At 41.6% G+C, this 20396-nt stretch overlaps 1 long non-coding RNA gene across 4 annotated transcripts in view; it reads left to right on the top strand.

Moving 5' to 3' along the window:
- The window catches only part of LOC109517510 (uncharacterized), a 183758-nt gene that overhangs the window by 90917 nt on the left and 72445 nt on the right, over positions 1-20396 (top strand). For all 4 annotated transcript variants that reach the window (XR_002168558.1, XR_002168557.1, XR_002168560.1 and 1 more), the window contains exon 4: positions 11657-11763. This is a non-coding gene — a long non-coding RNA (uncharacterized LOC109517510). The remainder of the gene's footprint in view (positions 1-11656; positions 11764-20396) is intronic.

Below are 20396 nucleotides of genomic sequence, written 5' to 3'. Positions count from 1 at the left end.
TGAAGCCATTACAAAATAATTATCTCCAACAGTTGGTAAACATTTTTTTTTCAATTATTGCAGAGTGCAATTGTACAAATTATCCCAAACACACTAACAGCATTTTTTTTTTTTGAAAAGACCTGCTTCTGTTCTTTGCTTGTATTAATTTAAAGTGCAAAACAAAAATGTATTCACGGTGGGCTTTATGTGATGTAAGTCTCGTAGCCATGCATAAAATGTACTTTCTTCCCCAGGTTGCCCTAAATGTTGTACACACTAATAATTGGGCAGAATATAGTTTGAGGATAGCGGGACATCTGGTTGTGTTTCATTTTTTTGTTTAACATGTCTCTCAAGTCATCCACCACGTTAAAAAAATTACCTGAGGAACTTCACTTCAGTTGACCGTTGGCATAGCTTCTTCTGTATCTTTTACCATCAATTTGGATGATCAGTGGAACAATTCTTCCTCGAATGCTATCTGACCACTGTAGAAGTGCTCCCGAGCAAGGCACCTAACCCCACCTCACACTCAGCTCAACTCATCTCGATAACATTTCCCATCGCCTGCCTCTCTGCAAGTGGCGGTCTGCTTCTCTGCGTGGCGCAACACATGCAGCAGACTATATAAAGTAGTGAAAAGTCCCTTCGGTGATTAAATTTAGTGTTATAAATTACAGCTTGGCGGCTGGCACTGTGGTTGAGCGGTTAGCATATCCGCCTCACGGTTCTGAGGTTTGGGTTTCAAATCTTGGCTTGGGGCTTTCTCTTTGGAGTTTGCGTCTTTGCTTGCGTAGGTTTTCTCTTGGTGCGCCGTCTTCCTCCCACATTCCAAAAACACGCATTTCAGGTTGATTTAAGAGACCGGTGAGAAGAAGCGGCACAGAAAATGCACGGATGGGACTAACGGTTCGGGCTGCGCTGGACCATACCACCAAATTCAAATGCTAAACTCCATAAATGTGGGTCTAAGTAACACTGTCGCAACGGCCAAGTCTCCTTTTACTCTCTCAGCTCTTCGGGGTTTTCCATGAGTCATGTTTCTAACACCCATATTGTATGGACTGTCCGAATAGAACAGAGATCTCCAGTGTCTCCGAGTTGGGCTATTGGCCAAAAACCCAACCCATATAGATACATTTAGCAACACACCCCCAATGTAACAAGTACTGTGACTGTCAGAGTTCTGACTCCTGAGATTTTTTTTTCGTTAGTTCTATTCATCTGCTACCTTTTTCCTCTTTGATTTATCCTTCTGAAAATGAATAGAACACACCCAAAAAGTCAAACATGCTTTAAAAAAAATATAGACTGGAAGGTGAGGTAGATCATCTGATGGCGAGCCACTTCATCCCCTCTCGTGTGTTCAGATTGTAGATTCACGTGAGACTTTTTGGGTCAAATTCCAGGTTTTTGACTGCTGGAGAATCACACTGTACTTTTCTCGACTGAAATGCGGCCTTGTCTGTCGACGATGGCTGCGAGAAAATCATTCAGATTTGCCTATAAATTTGCAACAGTGCACCAATATGAAAGTCAATGGAATTGATTCAAAATGAATCAAGATCGACCGAAAAGATGAGCAGCTTCATGAATATATCGGCTGTGGATGAAAGGCTCACGGCAGGTGAAAGTTGATTTTTGACGAAGGACCTGAATTAAGGAGCCAAGTCGCCATCCTCATCTGATTTAGTTGTCCTACTTATCCTAGTGATAAAAACACCAATGACTACTAAACAGTGGCCGCCTCCTTTTCTCCAATGCTCTTTTTCTTGCCTCAATTGAGCAACGAGAGTTTTCTTCGACACATCTCTTATGGTGGCATCCACTCAACACTTTTCCCTTTGTCTCTTTTCGGATGCTTTCCTCTTGTGTTTCCTTTACTTTCTTCTTGTTTGAAGAGAGGCTAACTGCCACTTCAGAGACCCAAGGTATGAGGTAATCCACGCGGGATTTGTTAAGCCTCTTTTGTCCACCTTCCCAAGACTTCCCACAGCATCATGTGGGAAAGTCGAACCACCGGTTGAAAACACTGGGCCCCGTATTCACACTGACAGGTGAAGAGGCGCCGCTTTGTGTTTCCCGAGGAAAACCCGGTTCTAAAAATATTTGGTTGTCGAGTACCCTCGAAGGAACCGCTGCTCGCCGGTGGTGCCAACAATGAGAGAGTGAGCGATGAGAACTCGCTCGGGCATCTTTTTTAGCTTGGCTGCGACAATAAAAGCCCAATGCAAAAGGAACAATCTTTAATGAGGACTCGTAAATGTTGCCTGGCAGCCTAGCGGCTTGTGAACGCTGTCGCACTAAAACAAATTGTGCTCATTGTATTCGAGAAAAGACGTTCGCATCTCAATGTAGTATTCTTTCCACGTTTCCAATATACAAGTGTGTGTTGAATACATAATTGTACATTTGCTTATAGATTTGCCCGGGGAGTTTGCTCTTTGTTTCCCAGTGCCGTCGTTTATTGATGCGCAGTGATGCTAAAGCTGCACAAAAGCACTTTATATTGCTGCTTTTTCATTCCCATGCCCCTAAGACATTATGCGCGCACAAAAATTACAGTTGCTCCACTCCCATTGGCTCTTGGTGTGCAAGGCTCGTTGTTCGCCCTGCGTGTTCGCTAATCACTGCAGCATCTCGCATCTCGCTGACAGCTTGTGGCTGAAGCTCATATCTGTTGCATCACTTGGAAGGGGCGCTATTCATCTTCATCAGATGTGAATTAAAAAAAACAAAACAAAAAAACTAGCATCTGGTCAGCAGGTCCGGATGGAAAAAAAAACACTTTGTTGAGGCAGCAGCTGCAACTTGCTAGGTGAGTCCAGAACAGGACGGCGATGCTTGCAAAATTGATCATGATCAAGATGAACAATTTTGCAGACGACAGTTTGTTGTCACCCTTGAAGCTGCTAGCAGACAGGAAAAGTGGCCAAAAAAAAGCGTTTGACCATATATAAGTTGGGTTCAGATGAAGTAGCGGATCATCACTTTATCGCCCCGCAAGAAGAGGAAGATGCAAAATGTACTCACCTCGAAGAAGGCACGCCGGCTTTATTGTTACACCGCATTTCATGTACAGTATCAGCTAACTCAATGTGTTTCACAATATTAAGAGGACGACGTTTAAAAGCAATAAAAAAAAAAGAAAAAGCAAGCTAAAGACATTCAAAAACAAAATATAGTAATAAAAGACTGCTTTTGAAAATTACTGAATAAGTAAAGTAAAAGATTTAAAAACTTTTTTAAAAAAGTACCTCAAATGTCAGCATTAGAAAAAAATCTCATTTTTTAACGTGCACTTAAAACCTTTACAACTGGGGATTTACGCTGTAGATTGGCAAATATTAAAAGTTTGGGGACCGTGTTAAAAACAGAATGTCGGTGTTGCAATAACAGCAAGATGTCAGACTCACAGTCAAAGATAAATATGTCACAGTCAACTTTGATTTTCGACATAATGCTTTCATGAAAACAACGCTGACTGTACACTAACCGCTTGGACCGCCGATGCCAGACATTGTATCCAATAGTTGCGATCCATTCCGTGAGATGTGACGCCAATCGAGCGGACTTACAGGAGTTCGGAAAAAACGCAGATGCATCGCGTTTGGGCTTGAAAATAAAATGTTGAGCATGAGCGTTTAAGAAGTTGCGCAACTTCATCAATAGCATGATTACACTTCATGGAAAACATGATGTCCCACATGGCAATCATTTAACTGCGGTGTATTGTAATCAGTGATAGGACAGCTAAATCTCATCTCTTGTTTGGGCCAGAGATGGAATAAAGATTAAGAATGGATGGGTGGGGGGCGCGGGGGGGAGGGGGGTGATCTCATGTGGCAAACATAACGTTTACTTTACGGTTGACATGATCACAGGTGCTAACGTCACAACCCAACAAGTTTCTTCCTCTACGCTGTAGTCCCAATTAAGTACTTCAGTGGACTGGACTGCATTAATCTGTCGCAAACACACAACTCCAAATTATTCAATCATCTTAACTTAGTTTGGGGATTTAAAACTCAGTAGGGCATAAAATAGATCTGCTCCGGGCAGAGGCGCAGCAACAGTGCGGGCAAGCCAGGCAGTCGCCTCGGGGGGCTACAGCTGGGTGGGCCCTAGAATGGCTGACTTTGACTGACATTGGTTATCAATCCCCGCAGAGGGTCCTTTTCGAACTTTTGCTGGCTGGTGGACCCAGACAGTTGATAAATATCCTCTGTTAGAAAGTCCCCGTTGTTTTTACTTGGTGTCATGGTTTATTAATCGATTGGATTTGAAATGTCCTATTTTTGGGGGGGGGGTGGGGTGGCAGGGAGGCTTCCTTGAAAAACGCATCTCGCGCTAAGGAAATCAAGTGAAGTCAATCTTTTGTAGAGCTTCTCCCACGGCACATCTATCAACGTCTCACGTCGTCAACTGTTGCTGCTGCAGTTGCCTGTAAGCGTGAGGTTAATTGCTTCAACCGTTTGCGTTGAGCGCATATCGCATAGCGTATTTGTTTACTCATGCGTGATGGCACGCCAGTATGTGCCCGTGCCTTCTGGGGAGCACCTTCATTATGTGCTAAATATTGTGACAAACTCCCAAAATAGCAACACCAAAGACTTAAATGGATCTTGCACACTTGTGCTGTCATACATCCAAATTAAAAGCACCACATTTTTAACATTTTATTGTGTACTGAAGTCTTTGAAAGGACCGGTCGGAGATTGAGGCACACAGGCTGTATTTTTCCTCTGCTCTAGCACCTTGGAACTGCCTGTAAGGCGCACCACAATTTTGCAGCTTCAAGGGTATTATGAGAGCTATCATATTAGATTTATGCTTCTTTGGCGTACATAATTAGATAAATATCTTGAGCTAGGCTATATTACCGTGTGACATGTTTTCTTGCTCAGGCCTTGAGTGTTCGTATCTATTTGCACCCTTGCACACAGTTGGAGCCACATTTGGTACACCTTGCATTCATGCTTTTGTCCCTCTCAGTTATTACCTCCTTGTGTCCTGGTGAGTGTGTTACTTTGTGTCTGCTTTTGGGACTTTACTTAATTATGTGTGTTTTTTATTTTATTTTTTTTATTACTCCAAAGTGCTTTATTTTCCTTTTATACATTTCTGCAATTAAATACTTACCAACAGCACTTGCCTTGTTACCCTTCAATTTGGTCCTCAACCCTGTCAGACCTGAACAAGTGGTCTTGGTTTTTGATGAGCTTCCCTGTGTTGTCAATGGGAAAAATATGCACTTTGATCTGTGGCCTCAGGCGACGTGAACACGGAACCTTAATGGCGTTTCTGCATTAGGCAGATGAAGTCGTCTAGTTTCAAATTCTACCTTCACCCTTCACCTTAACTGCCCATTAACGGCGAATCCAGTAGACAGCATCCCTCTGCTATAGCGCAGATTCCTTTTAAGAACATACAATAACTATCTGTCTGGATTGACTGCTATGCCCTTCCCCTTGCATGCGGAAAGGTCGCTAATGCACCTTTCAGCGCTTTATTGAACACTTAGAACAAGGAAACACAAACACAATCAGCACATTCATGAAGGAGCTGCTGTGGGCCAGAGCTCACGCCGAGAGACTCACACACAGATATCGCACGCCCCCCCACCCTCACCCCACCAGGCCGGCCCCTTTCAACGCATTCCACATGAATGTGAATGAGAGCCCGTGCCTTCGATTATTTCCCCTATCTCCGATGGGGGTGGCGTTATCCTCGGCAGTCGCGTCGGTTAATCTGGAGCTTTATCATCTTGTTCCAGCAAGAGCTCTGTCACACTAAGTCCCCCTTTCAAGGTCACTTTAAAGTCACTTTGAGGTCACTCCGCTCGCTGCACTGCCTCAGAGCGTCTGCTTGCTCAGTAGGGGCCCCTGCGCCGCTCCTCTCAATCACGGGCGAATTTATGATCCGCGGAGGAACTGTCTCTCATATGCCTCCGTACGTTTAGCCAGCTAATCCCGCAGGAGATGGGGGGCAGCGGACCATAGTAAAATGGATGGAGAGAAGCTGCAGATGGCGGGAATCAGGAGTTGAGAGGGGTGGCCCGAACGAATCGGCGAGAGTCGGGATGAAAAACTCACCGCGGCAGCACTTTCCCTAAAGTGTCTGCTATCAGATAAGTTGAGAGATTTAGTTAGGACTTCATATTTAGAGCACGGCTTAAGCTGTGAGACGACGTCTTAACTGCACGGATGGCAATGTCACATTGTGCCTGCCACGCTCCATTCATCAAATCGGATATTATCGGAGTTTTTAAAAGCCGTAATTCTGCATGCCTTTGCCGAATTATCCACAACCACACGTGGCGAAAACACTAATACGACCCATCGTCTCCCGGTGGTTGATGCATGTCATATCAGACGTCCCCTCCATGACATCGCTGTAATTATCATCAATATTCTATTGGAGGAAAATCGCATTAGCCGCAATGTTTCTGCAGCCATACGCACACAGAGAGAACGACGTGTCACTTTTGCATGATTGCGAAGCGGCCTGAGCACATTCAAGTTGAGCCAAAATGTCCTTGTGAGAAATCCGATTCCACTTTTCTCCCATTACACTCCTCATGATCATTAACAACAATGGATGTCGTCTGTCATAAAGAGGCTTCAGAGAGACACATCAAGCGCAAATCTGATCGTCCTCCACATGTCACTTAGTAATAATGCTGGCCGCCTACAGACACATTATCATCATCATCATCATCATCATCATCCCAGTGAATATGCCGTTTTCCCGGCTCTGGATTATAAACAATTTTGTGATTCATCATGTTCTGTGGTGCAACAAGGAGATGTACAGCTAACCCTTTCAAACTGAACGAAAGAGCAACCACGGTGGGAGAGTTAGTTCCAGAAGTGCTCTGATTCCCAAAATCTGTTATTGTGATATGAGCTCACTTTTGGGCCACCTATAAATGCCATTAAAAAAATAAATAATTTGAAAAAATGCACTGGAAGAGAGCAGAATACTTTCCAGCGAAACCTTCAGTGGTTCACCTAATAACAGTAATAATAAGAACAATAATCATCATCCATTTTATTTACGTATTGTGCAATTAGACTAAATGTCTAAAAATGGAGAGACAAAACAGCAAATGTCATGAATTGACATTTTAAATGCGTGCGCCTCAAAAAATGTTGTGTCCCTATATCTTGTCTTATGTGATAAAAAAATATGTCTGTATTTGTTGCATCTTTAAAACTCCCACTGTGTTAACACTGCAGTTTTTAAAATTTTATTGGCTCAATGTTTCTTACCCTGGTATGAGCCAGTGTAGATAAAAGTAAAAGAACTAGATGGATCCACTAAAATATCGAAAACACTGAAGGTTTTGAAGTAGTCTGCTGGTAATTTGGAAATTCACCACATTTTGAGTCGTTTTGATTCATGATAGTTGATCCGTATTTATAGTCTTCTTGACAAGAATAGCCAATTTTATTAGGACGGCATGGCTCAATGGTAGAATGGTCGTCTCTTGGTGCTTCGATCTCCATTTCGACCATGTTGAAGTGTCCTTGAGCAAGATACTGAACCTCCTGATTCTCCGTCATCAGGGGGCGAATGTGATAACAGTGTAAATGCTTTGAGTACCCGAGGAAGAAAGGCGCTTCCATAAGTGACAGCCCATTTACCAAAAGGCAACCTCCAACATGGTTATGAATGGCTGTCAGGTTTTATTTATTTATTTATTTTTAAATTAGCCTTGAACAAAATTAGAGTGACTTACATCGTATGACAGGAGAGCGTGATGAAAAGGATGAGGGAGTTCTCGGTGCATATCAGCATATGGATCCTTTTTTTTGGCCGGGTAGGGTGCCAATGTTCCTGTGCCTTCTGGGTAACATTTAATTTATCTCTGCTTCCTCCCAATAAAAAGATAAGAAGAACAAGTCCAAATGTGCTCGGCAGAACATAACCAATACATCATATTTACAGGCGTTTGCCATATGGCTTTAAGGCTAACACTCCAGTGTCCGGGCCATGCGAGACCTCCATAATAGTTAGGAGGAACATGGAATAAAAGTCAAGGGTTTGCTGGTCGCTCCCAGAATGAATGCGTCTGCAGACCTTGGCCAAGGGGAGCGCTCGCGGGAAATAATGTTGTGTCGCATTTTCCAATAAAACAAAACAGTAAATTATTTACAACAGGCCTCTGAGTGCGCATCCACCTCATTTGCATTCTTGTCGCCATGGGGATGGATGTGACATTGTGCTGATGAACGAAGGCGTGGGGATTTTAAAAAGAGCTTCTTCTGAAAGGAAGGACAGATGGTTATTTTTATTTTTTATTTTTTTATGAGAGCTGCAGGATAATTAAACCAAATGAATGGGACTGTTTTGAAGAAGGAGCTTGTGTAAATTGTGAAAAGATGATGATGTGAGTTCCTGGAAAAGTTGCCATCTTCATTTCTTTCCAACAGGTATCATCACATTAGGAGGTAAATACAATACTGACGCTAAACTTCAGTATTTCATTAATATAACATGGTTGACGGAATCTCTTTTAGCTGGTTCTCCTTCCTGTAAAGTCATTCGAGTGAGTTAAATTTCTCTATTATGAGTCGAGACCAAAATCCCAAGCCACTGCTAATATTAGCTTACATATGATAGCCTCAAGTTGACTAGCTAGTGTAGTGAGCTGTGAGTGAGATTTTATGTGCCGTTGCTAATGTAATATTACATTAGCTGTAGCTGATTGACTAGCTTGTTCCCTTTGACTGTTTATCAGTGCCACTGCTAATTTATGCCGCTTCCACCATGTCAAGTTTGACAGATTAACACGCGTTTCGCTGTGACTGATTTTCAGTGCCATTGCTAACGTTAACCATTCATTAGTGTGTATTAATTTACAAATATCACCAAACCTTTTGCTAATTAAGATTGGGCAATTATGTTTTTGTCCGGTGGTTAAGTAAAAACATCCCATATTATTGCTTTCTATATTTTAGTGTCCAAACTGAGATTTTTTTAAAAAGTGCAAAGGAAAAAAAACCCCAAAAAACAATAACCTCAGACATACAGAAACAGTCACAAGACTACAAATGTGTTCTGTCACAATCAAGGTCAACATGGGCCTTGAAAATAAATTGCCCCGGTAAGCTTTCCCAGCAGATGGCGGCCATCTTGGCTTATCTGTGTGCGGTGTTGTTTTTCCAGTCATGTTGCGCTGCACACAGCCTCACTGACTGAATACAGGTGGAACGGCCGAATTACAGTCTGAGCGTTGGACATTAACCCGCTCTATCTGGGCTGAAATTGTCATTACTGATGACACCCAATGTAATTGTGAATTTTACGCTCCGGCAGACACATTTTCCACACGTCTTCTCCTCATTCAACTCTTCTTTTTGTGTAGAGCAGGCCAGGCTTAAGTTATTCAGCCCTCTTTTCTATCTTTGGTCAGAGCCGGCAAAGAAAACACATTTTCGAGAACACTTTCATGCTCTTTGATCCACTTTCCGACAGGAGTGCACTGTTGCATGCACAAACAAAAAGTACAGTTAAATAATCAAATCAAAAGTTTACACTCAGTACATGTAGACTAGAATTACCGAGCATGGTCGCAATTCAAATTCAGAGAAAAGCGACTTTTTTCTTCTTGTCTCCGTTTCCGAATCTTAACTCCTTTATGTAGACTGACCACAGTGACACACTGAGGTTGTGGGGTGGGGGTGGGGGTTCCATTCCTCCATTGTTCTTGTCAGGATTGGAGGGAGCTGTAGCCTTCCTTAGATTACATTCTCAATTTGTGTAAAGAGAAAGTTGAAATCTATTACTGCTTCCATTTTAAATTGATTAGAGCTTGAGATGGCAAACCATTATTACAGAATCGCTTATTTGGTTTTAAAACCTCACTTGTTTGATTAAAAAAAAAAAAGTACAGGATGAAGTGCAATTTTGTCGCGAAGAGTAGTTTTACAAATGTTAATGCGGTGACAAAATATTTCATAGCCGAATAAATGTCAAACAGACAACATGCTGGGTGGGTAATTAGCGCATCAGAGTCGTGGTTAGCTTGTCAGTTCTCTGCCTCAAAGTCAAGCAGTTCTGCGTTCTCATTTTGGCTCAGGACTTGCTGTGTGGAGTTTCCATATTCTCCCCGTGGGAGCGAGGATTTTCAGCAGGTGCTCCAGCTTTCTCCCACGTTACAAAAAACACACCCGTTAGCTTCATAAGCAACGATTTTTACACAGGTGTCACTTTTGTGTGGTTGTTTGTTTATGTGCTCTGTGATTGACACCAGTCCAGAGTGTGCGCTGTCTCTCCATCGCATAAAACGCTAATTCAATTCAAACCTTTATCTCTTCAAACAACAATCACATTTTTTTTTGTTGTAGAATATTTTAAAAAGATGTAGCAGAAAAACTGAAAGCGTCACACTCCAAGGAATTTCCAGCAGAAAAAAAATGAACAAAAACAACCCAATACTTGAACGTGTTGAGTGGCTATCAGAAGAGCAGTTTAAATCAAGAAGATAATGAAATGCTCGTGTATAGTGACAAGTTGCCTTCAATATTCAAAATAAATGAGCCAGTGCATGCCTTGTTGTATGGCTAACGGTACCCACTCCACCTTCTGAAACAATTATTAGACATTGCTGGTCCAACTTAAAATAGCACAATCTGTACGCAAATTGCAACGCTAACCTAAGCTAAGTTAGCGTTAGCTTAGCGTTAGCTTAGCTAACCTAAGCTAACCAAGTTGTTTTTTTATGAATAGCACTTTTGGCCATAAATGTAAACCAACCAAACAAAACACATTAATTAAGATCCAAATAGGAAGTTGTCACCCACTGATCCCCCGTGCTGTATTTGTACCTAAAACTCCTTGCTCGCATCACTCGAGGCCCCTAATCAAACTTGAGTGTGTGACGCTCTGAAATATGATTGATATGGATTTTGTCATTGTGGTGTCACTCATAATTGTACGACATCTAATTATTTCACGTAATCTTGTATCTGATTCCCAACGGATTGTCCTGTCGGCTCTCAGCGTACGACACCATGACATTAAACTCATCATTATCACATTGCACTGTGAAAGGTTAGTGCGCTCTGCCAATTTTAAAGAAGAACGTGCGTATCGCTCCAGAGTAGGTGGTGGTGGTGGTGGCGGGGGGGTTGGTCACGGGAGTGTGGTGCATGGAGGTATGGAAAAAAAAGGAATAAAAGTGGCCTCGGAATTTTTTTTTTTTTTTTTTTACAAGGCCAAACGCTGCACCTGTTGTCACGTGCTGCAAGCAGAGCGGCTCTTTAATAAAATTCAGCAACATCAATAAAACTCCTTCGTAAACTTAGAGGAAAAGTTGAATGTTATGCATTATCGTACGGTTCAACATAATGGCAACGGTTTATGATCATCCATTTTTTTGTTTACCTTCTAATGACAATTGAACTTTTACTTAGTTTTGTCTGCACATTCATTACGGGTTTTTATGATGACTCCGGAACAGATTATTTGTATTGCCATTTTATAAGATGGCAGCCCTTGTTGTCAAGGTTACAAGGACACGTGAATTGCTGTATCCAAGTGGTGATGGGAAGGTTGCGGATAAAAGATGAATGAGATGAGGAAAAACGATATCAATGTATCTTGGGGAAAGGAGAGATGATAAGAAGAACAACAAAAATAATCTCTTATGTTGTTGAACCCGTAGGAGTAAAGGTCGTGATCTGGACTTGGCATTGGTCGCATGCTCATCTGCATTCGGACTGAGGGTCAGCGGCGCTCACCGGGGAAGGGAGCTGCGTGATCAAGGATAAGGTGAGTGAACTGCCCTTGACCGAGACGCCATGTGTCCACACAAAAGAGTTAACTGGGTGGTCGTACCACAGCGTAGGGGTGTTTACTTGGGCAGATAAAAGAAAAAGAAGCATACATGTTCGATTAAGAGAGCAAATTCAATTTAGATACGGGAGCAGGGTCCGTCAGCTGCTTTTAAGATAGAAAACGAGGTTAAAAAGAGAGGCTTTTTAGATTATGTTGTTTGTCTGTGGATATACCACTTCATACCAGTGTACTTAACGGTGGCCGTGTGATAGAGGGGCCGGGGTGAGCAGTGGCTCATTTGCCTCAAAACATGCCAATATCAGCAAGGCTAAAAAATCAGCCTGGGAAGTGTGCTTCCCAGAACTGCAAGTTCTTTCAAAATATATAACTCTTGCGGTATTTTGATGAAAGCATGCCACAGACGTGTTATTAAGAGACCTGTGAAATGTTTTGAATTGTGACCACCCCCAAAAGTACAGTCTATAATATTTTTCAGTATTTTCTTATTTACATTACAAGGAGGGCTGAAATAATCGACTATAACTAGCAAATAGCTTAAATTGTGAATAATAATAGCGCTCCAATCAATTGAATGCTGTGAAATGCCAGCCATTTTTCTTCATCAATCATCAGATTTTGTCTTCTCATTCACCACCAAAATGGCGACTCAGATGTGATTGATTTGAAGGCTTCCAGCCTAAATTTAAGCCTTCCATGCTTTGTTTTCGCTCGGTGAAAAGCATGCTCTTTTCCAGCAGTCGCCAACCCACCGTAGTCCATGGGGCATTGGGACTCGACTGTCCAGAGAAAATGAAAAAAAATAAAATAAATAAATAACAAATGAATCATCAGCGTGATCATCAGTCAGTTAATCAAACAAAACATAGCTTTTATTTGGTTGCTGGGTTCAGCAAAGTATTTTTATATGTTCAACATCATTTTACACTTGCATTGCTTCCCAAAATTTTCAATGGTTAAACCATCAGAGCTCCGTAAACCACAAAAGCCTCTGAATACGAAAACAACTGTTGCACACAGTGTGCACAATCTGTTAGAGTGAGCGAACATATGGTTTGCCATTTGGGTTCTTATAAATCAGACAACAAGGTTCAACTGCAAACTTTGGGTAACATTGATGCGCAGGATAACCAGCTATTAATAAACTAAATAAAATAAGGTTGACTTGCATCAAAGTGATGAAGATGGCAAAGTATGGAGAAGGAAAGCAACAGCGCAACTAATGCTACCGTTTCACCTTTATGGAGATGATCACTATTTCGCACATAATGGTCATAACTCTGCTCTAAACTTTCCCCAAACTGCTGCGTTGTGCAATTTGCATCTTTTTACAGCTTTTGAAGATGCATCTTTTCGCTTTTAATCACCAGCATGGTACTGATTGGACAGAGGTGATCGACTGAGGTGATTAACAAGAGGAGAAGAGCTGAAATGGCAACGGCTAATGAGGCTCTCTGGGACTAAAAGGTTCAGTGCTTGTGACTTCACGGAACAACAGAGAACAACAGGGAGACATGAACAGTCAGGAGCATTTTTTTTAATATATATGGAATAAAAAAAAACATTTAGGTAGGCCAGGAAGAGTACAATGCAGTACTCTTTCCTCCTGTCTGTGTCGATTCCCCCCAAAATGGCCCCATTTGAAATAAAACCAACCTAAAGTCATGTCAATTCCTGGATTAGCTTCTCAAGTGTTTTGCTTTTTGGGGTGCTCTGGAGCACCGATACTGGACAGCGAAACGGGTGTGGTTGTTCCGTACAATATGAGCGATTCAGTTGAATAAATAAACCTGATGTAGATACACTACTTTTACAGATGCTATAGCAACATGCAATTACTGAAACAGTGAAGTGGACTTCCCAGCTATTCGTGATCACAAATTCACTTATTTGTGTGTTTGTTGTTTCGTCTCTTTCTAGAAGACTCTTAAAATGCCACAAGATGGCACCAAGGCCCTGGCTAATAGTGCTTCAGAAATTTGTGGTGTACATTTTAGTGTTGGTGTCAATCGCTTGCGGTTTCTAGCTAATTGCAAGATTTTAGTACAAACCACGCACAAAACTTGAGATGAGTTCTTTAGCTGCCTGCCGACAGAGAGCCGTCAGAGCAGCCCGCTCTTTTGTGGGTAACTTTGCTTTAGACTTGTATAACAGTTTAAATGTCCCCATGTGATTGAAACCACGCCTGTAAAGTTAATTAATAGAATTTTATGGTGGCTGCATGTTGAGCCTGGAAATTTGTAATTCACGGCCGATGATTTCAAGAACATTTGATTTGAAATGAGAACAACTTGCGGAAAGGTAGGCTGCGAAACAAATAGTGTTGAACAACTGGAGTTTCTGCTGTAGATGTAGTTTGTGTAAACACAAACTTCCGAAGTGTGACAGGTGGAGACATGGATTAAGCTCTTGTGAAGATATTTGAGTTTTGTTTTGGGTATTCGTGATCACAAATTCACTTATTTGTGTGTTTGTTGTTTCGTCTCTTTCTAGAAGACTCTTAAAATGCCACAAGATGGCACCAAGGCCCTGGCTAATAGTGCTTCAGAAATTTGTGGTGTACATTTTAGTGTTGGTGTCAATCGCTTGCGGTTTCTAGCTAATTGCAAGATTTTAGTACAAACCACGCACAAAACTTGAGATGAGTTCTTTAGCTGCCTGCCGACAGAGAGCCGTCAGAGCAGCCCGCTCTTTTGTGGGTAACTTTGCTTTAGACTTGTATAACAGTTTAAATGTCCCCATGTGATTGAAACCACGCCTGTAAAGTTAATTAATAGAATTTTATGGTGGCTGCATGTTGAGCCTGGAAATTTGTAATTCACGGCCGATGATTTCAAGAACATTTGATTTGAAATGAGAACAACTTGCGGAAAGGTAGGCTGCGAAACAAATTGTGTTGAACAACTGGAGTTTCCGCTGTAGATGTAGTTTGTGTAAACACAAACTTCAAAAGCGTGACAGGTGGAGACATGGATTAAGCTATCGTGAAGATATTTGAGTTTTTTTTTTTTTTTTTCGTTTTTCCAGATTTCCTTTTTTCCCTCTATCATCTCCATTTACTCCCCATGGACAGGCAGGAGGAGGGGCCGGGGTCCACTTGAGGGAGACTGAGGCACTTTTTTGTGACCGAAGGGGCATACATTTGAATAGTTACAGCAAACAAGTATGCGAGATGTTATGGTTTGGTTTTTTTTCCACACGACAATCCATATTTCTTGATGAACACCCAGAGTCATCAAAAGCATAGTAATTGTTCTCCACATAGGTGCTGCTAACAAATTTATACACTGAATTCCCAGTGAGTGTGTTGGGTAAGGCTGGAGACCGAAGCCTTTGTCATAAATAGTCTCTGTTCGATAACTCAATAAAGTATTTGAGACAGCAGCTGCTGAGGGAGGAACTGCAGAGTGAGATGTGGAGAAGTCACACTTTATTGTATTTACGTCAGCAGGAGGACAGATGGGGAGGAAGAGGAAAGTTAGATGACGGCAGGTGAGATATGACTTCATGCAAAAGTCTATTTTTTCTGGATGTAAATAGTGCTTTATATAGTATGCATCATACAGATGCAATTAATAATCTCCCTTATTTTTTACCCCAGACCATTGCGGCTATTCCTTAAGCCCACATCTGCTTAATAACGTCCCACGTTTCAGTTTCCGTTCCAATTCAGCAACACTGTTAATGATGGGAGTCGAGGCTTTGTTTGTCATTGTCCAATTATGGTCTGGTTGTTCCTCATAAATATGTGCTCCATTGATCTGCAACAAACTATTACAGTTCCCGTTGACATACTTATACATCAATCGTGTTTTCTTTTAAGTACTTCATGCACCGTTAGCCAAATCTACCACACTGATGCATTCTTGGGACTTTTAATATCAAGATGTAATTAAATAACTAATTTAAAAGCTTGAAAAAAAAATTAACACGCACAGATATAGATCCCACACTAGAAAGACATAATTTTTAACAGAAAAAGATTATTCGAAACATTATGAGACTAAAGTTGGAATATAAGAGAAGAAATAATATGGAGAATGGAAACAAATGCAAAATGTACTCGCTAGCACACTCACGCTCACCCGTTACGGTGGGCTTCAGGAGTTTTCCTAAAGGACTATGGCGTAGTATCCACCTATGAAAAATGAAAATTCCCATCTCTTCATTTCCAACAGCTGGGCAAACGGAAGCAGGTCCAAAGGACCTGAGGGAGCAAAGAGACTTCAGAAGTGACGCTATTGCTAGCTTAGAATTGCTTACCTTGCTCTTTTGTCCAAGCCGGATACGCGTTCCCTGTGACTATTTTCACAATGATGCACTTTCATAATCGCAGTCCATTATGGATGACGACGTTTGACAATCACCCCAGTGCACGTCAGCAAGGGGTTGGAAGGGATTAGTGAATGAGGCTTCATTCAACTCTTGCTAGCAGCTTCAACACTGCAATCTCCCGCCGGACTTCTTGCTGTTTGATTTCGAGTGTCGTGAGAGCCAAGGTAACTTGTGCACAAGAAAACGTACTTGTACATGCTCAAACAAGTCAATGTCTGTCCGGTGTAATTGTTTCCAGAGAGATTAGCTATACAGCGCAGCATAATGCAGTATATAGCTAAGTTTAATAGCCCACCTTACATATGAGTACGCTAATCTCTCACCGGAGACACAGAATGAGACATATCAGGTATTAATGTACTGACAGCCAAGCAATTCTGACTCTCTCATCCTCGTGAATATGGATGAGCGAACCCACCGGGGGCCTTTGCGCAGCTGGCTTTATCACTTTAATGCGCATTATGGCAATAATGAGCAAGAAGCTACTTAGATCCCCATAATTCTCCCGAGCCTCATCATAAATAACAGCTTACATGTAGCTTACTTACCGCAGATAAATAGTGGGAAGGGGAGGGGCGAGGGCACTCGGAGCACCTGTGTTAACGCCGGCTTACAGGCAGCTTCTTTGGAATCCAAATTTGAGAGAAATTGAAAGTTTGAAGGGGATTGGTGGTGTTGTATGACACCTGGGTGGATTTAAATCTGAAGAAAATGTCCCATTCCACCCACAAAACTCTCAGTGCCATTATGCCAAAGGGCCCATTATTCATCATGAAGATGAATGGGTCTACAAAAACACAGTAACTCACTCCTCAGCATGTAAAATTCCCTGTGAATTATTAACTGAGCTACTCATCGTTGATGATATGGCAGAAAATGTCCCGCGTACGCCCTTTTCTTCGCCGGAGGACCAAAAAAAAAAGGTAATTCTCGCATTCTTTTATATACAAAAGCAAGAAAGTGGAAACACGCAGACACACAAAAGCATACGCCGATGTAGCAATTGCATTCAAACACAACACGTCTTTCGTCGTGTGTAGTCACCCGTTTGATTGGGTCAATTAAACAATCCGATAAGCAAGAGTGTGCTGTGTTGGAATGGATTTCACGACATGCGCAGCGAATTATTGTTTAAGAATCGATTTGTAACTGAATGCAGTTGAAATAGAAAGTCAATAATCACAAAGGCATTCCATGGGACGGTTTTTAAACTCAAAGCAATGCTTCATTCAAAAAGAAATAAAAACACAACAGAAATGGTGCAAGTATTAGCCTTCTCTTTGTTCGATCTTGGTCTGAATGTTGTTAGGTTCCTCTGGTCTATTTGATGTTTGATCCCGTCTACGCCGTCAACACACGTGCTGTGAAAAAGTATTTTCCCTCTTCCTGATGTTTATGTTTTTTGCATATTTATCACATACAAATGCACAGTTTGAATAAGTAGATTTCTAAGTAAGTTGAGACTCGATCATCATTAATTCAGTTTTATTTTTTTCAGTTTTTTTTTTTGGGGTGGTCCTGTGAGATTTTTCTTGTATAAAGTATATGCCTTGGCCCAGTAGATTGGGAAATACACTGAAATGATATTTCCAATTGTAGCTTTGGTGAATAGGTTTCTATTGTGTACTTTATTATTACTTGGAATAGGAAATGCCTAACGTACCCTTGAGTATGAGAAATGCTTCCTGTTTTGCCCTGATTTATGGATGTTTTTTTTTCGGACAATTTGTACTTGGAATGGACATGGATGCACAGAGGAATGTTGTCTTTGGTTGCCAATTGATTTAATACCATGCAAGCAGGAGAAAGCATTCGTTGCTCTGTATCTTCATTACTGCTGTGATTTTTTTTTCTGTTAGTTTTCCTTTGAGGAGCCCTTTTCTTTGTTATAAGCATTGTATGTTTGTTTTTTTTTTTTTTTTTTTTTTACAGAACAGTGTTGTGGTGCAATGATTCATGTTTTGGGTTCAACTTGAGGTTGAACTCAGTCCAGCAGGTTTGACTATGTGGCAGAACATAGCCAGTTTTGGGGAAAAAAAACCCAGATTGGACAGTACAAAACGAATAGCTCAGTCTTTTTGCCATAAAGCCTTTCCAGGTATTAGCTCGATGTATTTTTAAATGCCAAATATGCAAAGGCGAACCACAAAAGATTTGCATGTGTGCATGCTATTGACCACATGTCTGCAGATGTTGCGAGAGGTCTGGGTGAGGGGTTCCCGTCCCGGTCATGTGTGTGCACAGAGCATATCGAGTTGATGTGAGATTGGCTGTGCCGATTGCCCCGACTTCCTTTGCTTTGACAATGAATGATGCGTGCGTAATGGGGTGTCGACGGACATGCTGCGTAATGCAAACAGCGAGACTAACTATTCACCCCAGTAGGACACGTATGACCTGACTCTGTTCACGGTAATTAGGATTTTTCTGCCGGTGAGGTCCTGTCTTCGAAGAGAACACTACCTGGCCTCCCTGTAGGTGCAGCGTCATGCATACAAATAGAACTCCAAGAATAGCGTTAACTCATGTAGGTCGGGTCACTGCATCATTGGTATTCTCGGAGAAGAAATATTAGTTTATGTGGAGCGCTATGTGGCAGAAGTTATTCATGTATATTAAACAAAGCTCGGAAGAACAAGACGGGCTAGAGGTTAAAGCCTGACTGACTTTCAAACAAATCCAGCACTGACGTGCAAGAGTATATAGTAAGTGTCAGTCAGTTGTACAGTTACACTTTGTGATCAGATATTCACTGATATTCAGTCAAGCATTCTGAGGAGTTTCATCTGGTGCCCGAGAGGCATTGGGGGGATTCGCACTGTCGCTGGTGGATAATAAAATAAAAATAATAAAAGTCCGTCTGTCTGTTCATCTTCTGTCTGTTCATCTGCCCATCTTCCCTCCCCTGTATTTAATGTTAGCTAGGCTAACGCTAGTCTTGAAGCTTATCATGTTCGTACATTTGTGGGTTAAACGACCACAAGCCTTACAGTAGGTTAACCCATACGTTTTTGTTTTAGCGTTTGAGCGTTCCTTTTTATTTTTATATTCAGTGAGGCAGTACCGTCTGGCTTGAGCATGCCGTTAGCATCGCCTGTGTGTGCTAACAAACTAAGCCACAAATATAGAATAATATTAATAGAAGTAAATATTAGTCTGCATGTTTTTGGACTGTTTGCGGAAGCCCGAGTGCCTGGGGAAAACCCACGCAAACACTTGAAGAACAAATACACGCCACACAGAAAGGCAAGAGCCCGAATTGTAACCCTGAACCTCAGCAATGTGAGACAGATGTGCTCGCCAATTTTCTGCCGTGCCACCTTGACGCAGAAACACATTTTCAAAGTATTTATGAACATGTATATTTTGGGCTCTGTACAAGCTTATATATATGTGGCTCTTGAAAGTGCATGAATTGTAACTTTGAAACGGTCTAAATAATGACGAAACCCTCGAGCTAAATATTTGTCCACATCAGTCATTTAATTCCATCAACAAAAAAAAAACTGATAAAAACTTTTTTAACGTTTCATTTTGAGACTTTAAAGTGTCAGCAATAAAGCGCCAGCCACTAAAAGGTTTGCAAGTGTTCGGAAACCCTCAAGGTACTTGTTAAACTGGATCACTGCAGAGCTCTAGGTCTGCCAAGCCAGCCCACGAGACTTTCAGTTCCGCAACACAATCAACATCATTTATTTAACCGCTCCCCCCAAAAAATGTTTCTGAAACAAAATGCTGAATAAAAATAAAATTCGAAAATTAAACGGTTGAACATGAGGCAATTAAACACAAAAAAAACAAACAAACATGAAAAACAAATAAAACACTTAAACAGTTAAAAAATAATAATATCCATCCATCCATCCATCCATTTTCTAATCTGTTTATGCTCACGAGGGCCACGGGCGTGCTGGAGCCTATCCCAGCTGTCTTCAGACAGTGGGGCAGGGTACACCCTGAACCGGTTGCCAGCCACCCCCAAAAAATGTTTCTGAAACAAAATGCTGAATAAAAATAAAATTCGAAAATTAAACAGTTGAACATTAGGCAATTAAACACAAAAAAAAAACAAACAAACATGAAAAACAAATAAAACACTTAAACAGTTGAAAAATATAATATCCATCCATCCATCCATTCATTTTCTAATCTGTATATGCTCACGAGGGCCACGGGCGTGCTGGAGCCTATCCCAGCTGTCTTCAGACAGTGGGGCAGGGTACACCCTGAACCGGTTGCCAGCCAATCGCAGGGCACACATAGACCAACAACCA

The sequence above is a fragment of the Hippocampus comes genome, unplaced genomic scaffold (assembly GCF_001891065.2).
Source record: "Hippocampus comes isolate QL1 unplaced genomic scaffold, H_comes_QL1_v1.1 scaffold4, whole genome shotgun sequence".
In the NCBI taxonomy this organism is placed as follows: Eukaryota; Metazoa; Chordata; class Actinopteri; order Syngnathiformes; family Syngnathidae; genus Hippocampus; species Hippocampus comes.
Note: the sequence above shows the minus strand (reverse complement) of the source record. Positions and strands in the feature narration are given on the sequence as shown.